This window comes from Lycium barbarum, chromosome 12 (assembly GCF_019175385.1).
Source record: "Lycium barbarum isolate Lr01 chromosome 12, ASM1917538v2, whole genome shotgun sequence".
NCBI classification, from domain to species: domain Eukaryota; kingdom Viridiplantae; phylum Streptophyta; class Magnoliopsida; order Solanales; family Solanaceae; genus Lycium; species Lycium barbarum.
In genome coordinates this window covers 79,974,327-79,986,491 of record NC_083348.1, presented here as the reverse complement: position 1 = coordinate 79,986,491, position 12,165 = coordinate 79,974,327, and the positions used below count along the sequence as shown (strand labels likewise).

General features: G+C 30.1%; 1 long non-coding RNA gene across 1 annotated transcript; it reads right to left on the bottom strand.

Annotated features, from left to right (window-relative positions):
• Positions 1-444: 444 nt before the first annotated feature.
• Positions 445-3,899, bottom strand: LOC132623770 (uncharacterized). The gene is made up of 3 exons (XR_009576419.1): positions 3,480-3,899; positions 2,605-2,650; positions 445-1,474 (listed from the first exon to the last, which is right to left on the bottom strand). It is a non-coding gene; the product is annotated as an uncharacterized LOC132623770 (long non-coding RNA).
• Positions 3,900-12,165: the final 8,266 nt, after the last annotated feature.

Genomic DNA, 12,165 nt, shown 5'->3' with positions numbered 1-12,165 from the left:
TATTTATTTTAGTAAACATAACAAATAAATGACATGGCGGAATAATAAATACAACAGTTTAATATCTAGATTAGATCTCGGGCTAATATAAAAAAAGAAAGAAAATTGTATGGTTTGACTACTTAACCTTTTGAAGAAAAGGAATTTCATTTGCTCCCACTAATGGATTGATACACACGTGACAATGAATCCATCATTATTGACTTAATGAGATACTTTGGAAATTACATGAATATTGTTTGATTTTTTAATATGGAGTGCACTTTTTTTTTTTGACATTATTAATTTGCACTATTTTTATGCATATATATATACTATGTTCAAAGCACGATTAATATAACATTGTAGTTTGTACTCCGTATCTAAAACTTTATTATATTAGTGTTTATTACGAATACAAAGTCTGCACTTTTTTTTGACATTATTTTTTTTTAATATGGGGTTCATTTTTTTTTATATTGCTTGATTTTGTTAATATGGGGTCCATTTTTTTTTACCGTGAATTTGAAGATGGTGGGTTCCACTTTTTTTTAATTTTTTTAAATATTTTTTTATATTGCTTGATGTTGTTTAGTATGAGGTCCATCCTTTATGGGGTACACTTTTTTTTTTTGGACATTATTAGTTTGTACTATTTTTATGCATATAATATATATATATATACTATGTTCAAAACACGATTAATAGAACATTGTAGTTTGTGCTCCGTATCTAAAACTTTATTATATTAGTGTTTGCTATGAATACAAAGTCATCACTTTTTTTTTAACTTTTTTTTTAATATATGGTTCACTTTTTTTTTTTTTTTTTTTGATAATATGAGGTCCACTTTTTTTTTTCCGCATGAGTTTGGAGATGGTGAGTTCCACTTTTTTTTAATTGCTCAGTGTTATTTAGTATGAGGCCCACCCTTTTTTTTAAGGGACAACGGACGACGAAGCATGGGTCTAAACCCATGCTTTATATAGTTTTTTTTTTTTTTATATTACTTGGTGTTGTTTAGTATGGGGCCCACCCTTTTGGATATTACTAGTTTGCACTATTTTTATGCATATAATATATATATATATATGTCACACCCCGACCTTACTAGGGTGTGATGGGCACCCGACCCTTACTTAGAGCCGAGCGAACCCACTGACTTTTAATACATACATAATCCTTTGGACTTTTTAAATCAAATAAAGATGAAATCCATAGTAGAATTTTCAGAAATATTTTTGTTTTCGTTACTTTCAAATCAAACAAAATCTGTAATCACATGAAACTTATATCATAACACGAATGACACATCGGCTGATGGAGCCGCTTACTGAACTAACAACCAATACCCACATCTCTGTCTGCAAAGTCTCTAACTTCGAACAAAAAATCATAGCACATATACTCTGACTCGGCAGCACTCCAGAACAAGTGGAGTCTACCATCTCTGCTGGAACATCTTCTATATTAGCTTCAACTCATCTGGGTGTACCTGCGCGGCATGAAACACAGCCCCCGAAGAAAAGGGGTCAGTACGAGTAATGTACTGAGTATGTAAGGCATAAATAGTAACACAGTAAGAGATGAACATACGAACATTAACTGTATAGAAATATAGAACATATCATAAGATAAAGGAGTAACATGTACATGTGAGTGCCTTTTAGAACATATGCCATGCATGCTTATCTTTCCTTTGAAAACACTTCCTTTTCATATACATAGAAAATAGAACATATCATATTGCCGAGGTGTCGGCTCCGATCCATTTAGCCACATATATCCCGCGTCCGGGACAATACTTACCGATGTGGGATTTGCCTGAACCAATGTGGGATTTGCCTAAACCAATGTGGGATTTGCCTAAGGCAAGCCTTATACTCACCCCCCACTCTGGGACTCAGTGTTCTTGCTAAGGTTTGCCCCACCATTGGGTTTGCCCCACCACCGGCTGTGATACCAACTGATCAGGTGGATATGTGTCTATAGCGCCTCACCTTTTCCCTTACCCCATATACATATACATATATCATGTTCATGTATCATATACATATATCATATAGCAGCATGCAGGAGAGCCCAAAGAAAGTCATGTATCCATCGGAGTGACGTAAGGTCGGTAACCTCCGATTACATTATGGAATAATCATCACGACCTTGTCTCACCTTGAAGGAACGATAATTATAAGATGAGACTGACAACGAATAACAGCGTACATAAACCGACACCTGAAGACTCAGAAACAAGTTTCGGGACAATCCGACTTAGTATAAGAAAGTTATGAGCGTTTGAAGTACAAAACCTTTTTTGAACATTTCAGAAGCCATTTTTGGAAAATCATTCTTATCATAGTCATTATAGAAATACTCTTATCCTTGATATCAACAATGTCGTTGTAAAACATATCCATCATTTTTGTCATAAAGGCTTACAATACCATAGACCTTTGTTTTTGAAAAATACAGCATTTTGGGAAAAACATTTACGAGTTGTTGGAAAGAGAATCATACCTTGAAATCTTAAACATCTAACTTTTGAAAAACAAGTAAGATATGGAAACAATTTTAAAATCACAACATCGGGATCATGCCTTTGAAAGAAAGGAATGAGCCTTGACATACCTGTGCCGCGCCTTACTAGCTACGCTTATTCGTCCAACTTGTTAGTCTACATTTAAGAAGATCGACACTATCGTTAGATTCATCGACATATACTTGTCTTAGCCTTTCAAGTACATTCACTTATGGTCTGCCGAAATTTTGGCAGCACCTCCCCTGTAAATACACCATCCCCGAGATTCTGACTCGGCCAATTTTAATCAACAACAATCCGGGAATTCAACCCGGCCAAACTATCAACAATACCAACAATTATTCTAGCAACATTTCAACATTCGATTCAATTCAATTCAATTCACATAACTTTCAAAACGATTCAATCAACATACTACTCCATCCAACACCTTCCAATCTCCAATAAAACAATAACAACACATTTCCTTTCCTTCTAAATTCATGAACTACACACTAACAACATCATATTATCAACACCACACTAACAACATTACCTTCCATGCATGCAAGAACATTACATTTGATATACATAAGCTTCTAAAACAAGTCTCCAACTACTACAATTTCACTAAGATCATTAAGCTTTTACTAGCAACATAAAATCCACAACACAACAACCAAAATACTAAATAAAATCAATTCACTTGTCTTACACAACCCCACCATATTCGGCCACCATAACACATACATGGCCACAACTTCCACATGCATGATTTCATGTTTTTCATCCATTTTACATTATGGAATTCACAACACAACAATCAAGTTACTAAAATAAAATTAATTCATCATTTCTACACAACAGCTACTCCATTCGGCCAACACCATACATACACATGCTTCATGAATTTCATTCATTTCCACATGCTACAACATACATAAATCATCTATAACGTATATATAAAGGAAGATTGAACACATACCTTCTTCACTTAACTCCATTCGGCTAAGCCCACTACTTGCATAACCAATGTTTTTCTTACTTCAACAGTTGCTCCATGTTAACAAGGACCTCCAAATTAGCTAGAATATTAAAAGGGAATAATTTTTCTTCATCAATTTTCCATGGCTTAATTTTTGAAGCCATGGCCGAATAGCCTACTATATTCCCTCTCTTCTTATTTTCTTTCTTTCTCCTCAATTTCTTCAATTAAAGATGACCTCTCATAATATATATATATATATTTAGTTCCTTCAAGCATGTGAGAGGCACATGCCTCCCTCTTCACTTTTCTAGAGATTTCCCCCTTTTTTTTTTGTTTTTCTAGAATTTTCTTCTCTTTTTGTTGAATTTACTTTGAATTAGTCAAAGAAGACTAATTGTCTTCTTAAGCAAACTTTGACCCATGTGCATTTATATTTAGCCCCTATTAAATAAAAATATGGCACACCATTCGGCCAACATGGTATTCTTCAAGAATTTTCAAGACTTTTGTAAAATTACCATTCTACCCCTAGCCTTTCACAATATTACCATAGTCCATTTTGCGAATTCCTCTTTTAATCCTTAACCTTTCTCAATATTTCCATACTACCAATGTTCGTAAATAATATTTATAACCAACTTGTGCATTAGAAATTTTTTTGGAAGATGGTCATTCCCTTAACTTTGCCACGACTACCTTGAAATATTCGAACGTATAAAATACGGGATATAACAATATATATATATATATATATATAAAATCAAGCAATATAAAAAAAAAATGAATCCCATATTAAATGTAGTTTGTGCTCTGTATCTAAAACTTTATTATATTAGTGTTTGCTACGAATACAAAGTCTGCACTTTTTTTTTTGACATTATTTGTTTTTTTAATATGGGATTCATTTTTTTTTTATATTGCTTGATTTTGTCAATATGGGATACTATGTTAAAAACACTATTAATATAACATTGTAGTTTGTGCTCCGTATTTAAAACTTTATTATATTAGTGTTTGCTACGAATACGCACGTGGCAATGAGTCCATCATTATTGACTTAATGAGATACTTTGAAAATTACATGAATATTGTTTCATTTTTTAATATGGCGTGCACTTTTTTTTTTGACATTATTAATTTGCACTATTTTTATGTATATATATATATATATATATATATATATATATATATATATATATATACTACGTTCAAAACACGATTAATATAACATTGTAGTTTGTACTCCGTATCTAAAACTTTATTATATTAGTGTTTACTACGAATACAAAGTCTGCATTTTTTTTTTTTGAATTTTTTTTTTAATATGAGGTTCGCTTTTTTATTTTTATTTTTTTTATATTGCTTGATTTTGTTAATATGGGGTTCACTTTTTTTTACCGTGAGTTTGGAGATGGTGGGTTCCACTTTTTTTTTTTTTTTTTATATTGCTTGATGTTGTTTAGTATGGGGTCCACCATTTATGGGGAGCACTTTTTTTTTGGACATTATTAGTTTGTACTAGTTTTATGCATATAATATATATACATATAATATGTTCAAAACACAATTAATATAACATTGTAGTTTGTGCTCCGTATCTAAAAATTTATTATATTAGTGTTTGCTACGAATACAAAGTCTGCACTTTTTTGTTTTAACATTACATTTTTTTAATATGGGGTTCACCTTTTTTTTTTTTTTGATATTGCTTGATTTTGATAATATGGGGTTCACTTTTTTTTTCCCATGAGTTTGGAGATGGTGAGTCCACTGTTTTTTTATTTTGATAATATGAGGTCCACTTTTTTTTTTTGCATGAGTTTGGAGATGCTGAGTTCCACTTTTTTTTAATTGCTCGGTGTTATTTAGTATGGGGCCCACCTTTTTTTTTTAAAGGGACAACGGACGACGAAGCATGGGTCTAAACCCATGCTTTATATAGTTTTTTTTTTTTTTTATATTGCTTGGTGTTGTTTAGTATGAGGCCCACCCTTTTGGACATTATTAGTTTGCACTATTTTTATGCATATAATATATATATATATATATATATATATATATATATATATATATATATATATATACACACTATGTTTAAAACACGATTAATATAACATTGTAGTTTGCGCTCCATATCTAAAACTTTATTATATTTGTGTTTGCTACGAATACAAAATCTGCATTTTTTTTTGAAATTGTTTGTTTTTTTAAATCTGGGATTCACTTTTTATTTTTATTTTTTATATTGCTTTATTTTGTCAATATGGGATACTATGTTCAAAACACGATTAATATAACATTGTAGTTTGTGCTCCGTATTTAAAACTTTATTATATTAGTGTTTGTTACGAATACAAAGTCTGCACTTTTTTTTTCTTGACATTGTTTATTTTTTTAATACGGGATTCACTTTTTTTTTATATTGCTTGATTTTGTTAATATGGGGTCGACTTTTTTTTTTCCCCGTGAGTTTGGAGATGGTGGGTTCCACTTTTTTTACTTCTTTATTTTTTTTAAATATTGGTTGGTGTATTTTTTTTAATATTGGTTGGTGTTTAATATGGGGATCACACTTTTTTTTTAATGTTTAACGAACCACGAAGTGTGATCCCCATATTAAACACCAACCAATATTAAAAAAAATTTACCAACCAATATTTAAAAAAAATAAAGAAGTCAAAAAAGTGGAACCCACCATCTCCAAACTCACGGGCCCAACACTTTAGATTATAGTGCATATATGTGTATGTAGTTGTCTTTGAATAGTGATTATACACACACACACACACACACACATAAATATATATATATAGACTATATATTATGTTAAAAACACGATTAATATAGCATTGTAGTTTGTGTTCCGTATCTAAAATTTTATTATATTAATTTTTGCTACGAATACAAAATCGGCAAATTTATTAATATTTTTTAAAAGAGAAGACTTGTTTAAATGGAACTATTTTTTTCTCTTTGAGATAAAATAATAGCAATATTTAAGCATCAGTTGATACTTTCAATTTTAATTCGATTAATTTAAAGGTGTAAAATACTTATTATTTTTTATCAAATTTTGATTTGGATAATTCCAATTCAAATTATTAAATTAATTTTACATGTTTAAAACGAAACAAAGTAGAAATTGATTTTCTATTTAAACGAAGAAATACTATTTTTTAATTTTTGGTAAATATTCTCGGTTTAGCTCATTTTACTTGTCATGTTGTCTTTTGCATGGTTTTAAAAAAAAACGTCGATTAGAATTATAATTTGACTAATTTACCTTATTCATTATTTGATCTCCATTTGATATATGTTTTTTACGACATTAATCTCTTTTCACATTTATTAGAGTAAGAATAAAAATAAAAAAGTAATTAAATTCTATCTTTTTTTAAAATATAAATATTTTAAGTATATTTATTTTAGTGAACATAACAAATAAATGACATGGCGGAATAGAAAATACAACAATTAATATCTAGATTAGATCTCAGGCTAATATAAAAAAAAATTGTATGGTTTGACTACTTAACTTTTTGAAGAAAAGCAATTTCATTTGCTCCCACTAATGGATTGATACGCACGTAGCAATGAATCTATCATTATTGACTTAATGAAATACTTTGGAAATTACATGAATATTGTTTGATTTTTTAATATGGAGTGCACTTTTTTTTTTACATTATTAATTTGCACTATTTTTATGCATATATATATATATATATATATATATATATACTATGTTCAGAACACGATTAATATAATATTGTAGTTTGTACTCCGTATCTAAAACTTTAGTATATTAGTGTTTACTACGACTACAAAGTCTGCACTTTTTTTTTGACATTATTTTTTTTTAATATGGGTTCACTTTTTTTTTTTGATATTGCTTGATTTTGTTAATATGGGGTCCACTTTTTTTTACAATGAGTTTGGAGATGGTGGGTTCCACTTTTTTTTTTTTTTTTTTTTTTAATATTGCTTGATGTTGTTTAGTATGAGTCCACCCTTTATAGGGTGCACTTTTTTTTTTTTGACATTATTAGTTTGTACTATTTTTGTGCATATAATATATATACATATATTATGTTCAAAACACGATTAATATAACAATGTAGTTTGTGCTCCGTATCTAAAACTTTATTATATTAGTGTTTGCTACGAATACAAAGCCAGCACTTTTTTTTAACATTATATTTTTTATAATATGGGTTCACTTTTTTTTTTTTTTTTTTTTTTTATATATATTGTTTGATTTTGTCAATATGGGATACTATGTTCAAAACACGATTAATATAATATTGTAGTTTGTGCTCTGTATTTAAAACTTTATTATATTAGTGTTTGCTACGAATACGCACGTGACAATGAATCCATCATTATTGACTTAATGAGATACTTTGAAAATTACATGAATATTGTTTGATTTTTTAATACGGGATGCACTTTTTTTTTGACATTATTAATTTGCACTATTTTTTTAATATTATTTGTTGTTTAATATATATGGGGCCCACAATTTTTTTTATTAAATTGGAACAGATATATATATATTAGAATTATGGGGCCCACAATTTTTTTTATAAGTAGTTGTTGTTTTTAATATATATGGGTGGGGCCCACAATTTTTTTTTATTAAATTGGAAACGGACGATGAGAAAGTGAGCCCCAACCGGCTCTTCTTAATAGTAGAAAAATATTATAGTAATAGTAATAGTAATATTCCCATGCCATATTTAGAAGTTTAATTGTTTTTGGAGATCTTTTGAAAATGAAATATTTTGATTAGAGCTTTAAGGATCCGGCTCACCTCCAGCAACTCATCTTTCCATTGAGAAAAGGCCATAAATAGTCCCTTATCTATACGAGTAGGTCTAAAATGATCCCTTAACTATATACTTACCGGTTTTAGTCCTTTAACTATTCAAAAACTTATCAAATTTGGTCTCCATCTATTTTTTTATACAAACAGCGTACAAACTCATAAACCTTCGTGAGATTAATCGTTAAACCATTCCTCAGACCTATATTTCTCTCTCCCTACTTCTTTTTCCTCAAGTTCATTCTTTAACCTCAACTTTTTTCCTCAAGTTCTCTCTCGCGTTTTGTAACCGACGGACTGCGTCGGTTAAAACCAACTCAGTCCGTCGGATTTGTTAAAAAAAAAAATTAAAAAAACCGACGGTCTCACGTTGTTTTTTTTTTTTTTTTTTTTTTTTTTGAAAATTAAAGAATGAAATGTAGGAACTTGGAGTCAAACCCGGCTATGTTCCTTGGCATTAAAGGGCTTTACCACTAGACCACTGATAGTTTTTGTTCATATACTTACATTGATTTAATTTATACTGTTTTTTCACTCTAAAAATCGACGGACTCCGTCTCCGTCGGTTTTTTTATAAAAAAATAAAAAATAAAAAATAAAAATAAAAAACCGACGGACTCCATCAGTTTATTTTAGAAAATAATATAACAAATAATTATATTTTTTCGCGCATTTTTGTGCAAAAAATAATCGACGCAGTCCGTCGGTTTTCTTAAAAAAAATATTTAAAAATATTATTGAAAAAACCGACAGAGTCTGTCCGTCTTTCCGTCGGTTTTTTTTTTCTGTCAATTTTTACCAGTTTTTTTTATTTTTAAATTTTAAAACAAGAGGAGCTTGAGGAAAAAGAATTAGGGAGAGGAAATATAGGCCTGAGGAATGGTTTAATGATTAATTTGACGAAGGTTTATGAGTTTGTACACTGTTTGTATAAAAAAAAAAAAAAGACCAAATTTGATAAGTTTTTTAATAGTTAAAGGACTAAAACCGGTAAGTGTATAGTTAAGGAACCATTTTAGACCTACTCCCATAGATAAGAGACTATTTATGGCCTTTTATCTCTTTCCATTTGATCCAGTGCCATCTTAAATAACTTACACTTACACGTGTCCACATGATTATTCGATGGACTAGATCCATTTTATTAACCAAATAATATTAACTCTAGTTAGCAATTCTCTATCTTCACCTCTTTCCTCTTTGCTGCCAGCAGCAACTCTAGTGGATCTCTCCATTAAAGATATTCAGTTCTGCAAACTTCAGAATATAGTCTTTTTTGCTTTATTCTCAGTTTCTCACCAATATCAAACAAAGACCATTTCCCTCCCCCGTAAAGTTCTCAAGAAAAAGCGGAGAACAAGATCCAAAGTATTCACTTGGGTTATGAAAATTCACAGATCCAAGTAAGGAGAGTAAATTCAACTAGTTTGAGGCTTGTTTAGACGGAAATGGTGATCTGACAAAGCTTAGTGTCTTCTTGGAACCAACGGAATTTTCAACTTGGGGTTTCACCATAATAATATAACTAAAGGAGCGTGAAAAACTGGAAATTGAGGGGGAAAAGTTAGAAAAGTTGTTGTCTTTTGCTGCAAAATTTGGAGTTTCTCATTATCATTACATCTTGAATTCTTCTTTTCCACTTGTAATCATAATTATAATTGGAACTTTAATTTCAACAAGTGGTCACTCTCTCCTTCTCTAAGTTTCTATTCTGAGATACCCTTTTTATCTATGTGCATGTCAAAGACTACACATGAGATTTTAGCTTTTGGGGATTTTGAGACCAGCCCAAAGTAGCTTTGATTATTTCATCTTGTTGTTTTCTGTGGATAGATTTAGAAGCAGCGAAGGGAGGAGAGAAACACTGCTAACCCTGGTTAAGATAATTACTTGGTTAATAAGATGAATCTTAACCATTAAATAATTAAATGAACACGTGTAAACCAGTCAAAGCTGCACTAGACCAAATAGAGAGATGAGTTACCGGAGATGAGCCGCATCCGACCTTTAAAAGTTGAGACTCCCAGGAGCCCGTTTGGATAGACTTATAAGTTGCTTATAAGATGTTACAGCTTTTTTAAGTGTTTGACTGGTCAATTTATAAGTTATTTTGTGTTAAAATAAATTTAAAAAATAATTTGACCCGACTTAGTTTATCTAAAGTATCTTATATAGCTTTTTTGAGCTTACAAGCAGCTTTTTTTAAGTCCATTCAAAGAGGCTCCAAATCCAATAGTCATTAGTCAGCGTTGGGAACTCCCTAATTTTATCTCTCTTTTGACCTTTTTTATATTTTGAAGGAAAGAACAATAGGATATATTAATTGCTAAAAGTCCGTATTGAATAATGCGGAGTCTATACAGGTCAGTACTTTTCCGTAATACCGATCTGTATGAATCAAGCAGCACGCATCATATTAAATTGATCATCCACTGGATTATAAAATCCTTTTAAGACCGACGCGGTTCAATAATTGGTCCTGGTTGTACCAATGATCACAACCATCAATTAATATAGTACAACAATAACCAAATCATTTTGCAGTACATTCGCCATTAATTACGTATGAGTATGAAACTAGAGACTTCACCAATTCTAACGGTTACATTTTCATCAAGTAGATGAAAAATCTATGTCTTTAGCTTGAATATATTGACCATGAGGTACATTTGATGGACGTAAAAAAAAAAAAATTACAAATAAAGTTAACGTGTCTACTTTAATTGTTGGTTGGTGGCAATTTTTTTTTTTTTTTCATTCGGTGTCCGGTATCCGCATTAAAGTTCGATTATATCCGAATTTGTGCCATGTAGGATTCCATTCGGGGGGAAGCGCTCCCTATCAAGGGTTTGTGGCAACTTGAAAAACTATTTATGTTTCGCCTTTTCAATATTAAATTGCAACTGCAAAATTGTCATCCAAAAAATTATTGGAAAGACATATTGTATGTTCAAGATTTTAAAGCGGAGAAAAGCAATCTATATCCAACTTGGGTTCGATTGCAGTATAAACAAAATGACGAACGTAAATACAAATTGTTTACTTACTCTTTAGAAGAGCCAGTTTATGGCACTTTCGTCGTCCGTTTTTTTATATTAAATTGTAGGCCCCACTTATGTTTAATTCCCCACTCATATATATTAAACAAAACAACTATTATTAAACAAAACAACTAATATAAAAAAAAATGTGGGCCACATAATTTTAAGGTGTATATATATCCGTTCCATTTTTTTTTCAAAAAAAGTTATGAGCCCCACATGTATTAAACAATAATTAATATTAAAAAAATAGTACAAATTAATAATATTAAAAAAAATTGCCTTCAAATTAAAAAATCAAACAATATTTATGTAATTTTCAAAGTATCTCATTAAGTCAATAATGATAGATTCATTGCCACGTGCGTTTTCGTAGCAAACAATAATATACGGAGCATAAACTACAATGTTATATTAATCGTGTTTTGAATATAGTATCTCTGTGTATATATATATATATATATATATATATATATATTATATGCATAAAAATAATACAAACTAATAATGTTCAAAAGGGTGGGCTCTATACTAAACAACACCAAGCAATATAAAAAAGGAAAAACTACGTATATATACATGTTAAGGAGAAATATTTACGAAACGTAACGATAGTTTTCCTTATTTACAAAACATAACGATATATTACGAAACATGACATATATATTTTTAATTTTTTTTTTCTCAAAGGCTTAAAAAATTACCTCAAATTTCTGTGTATGAAAGTTGTATGAGAAATGTATGAAATATGTATGTGTGGGCGAAATTTTTAATATAATTTTCATATACAAAATTTTGAGCGAAAACTTTAAGCCTT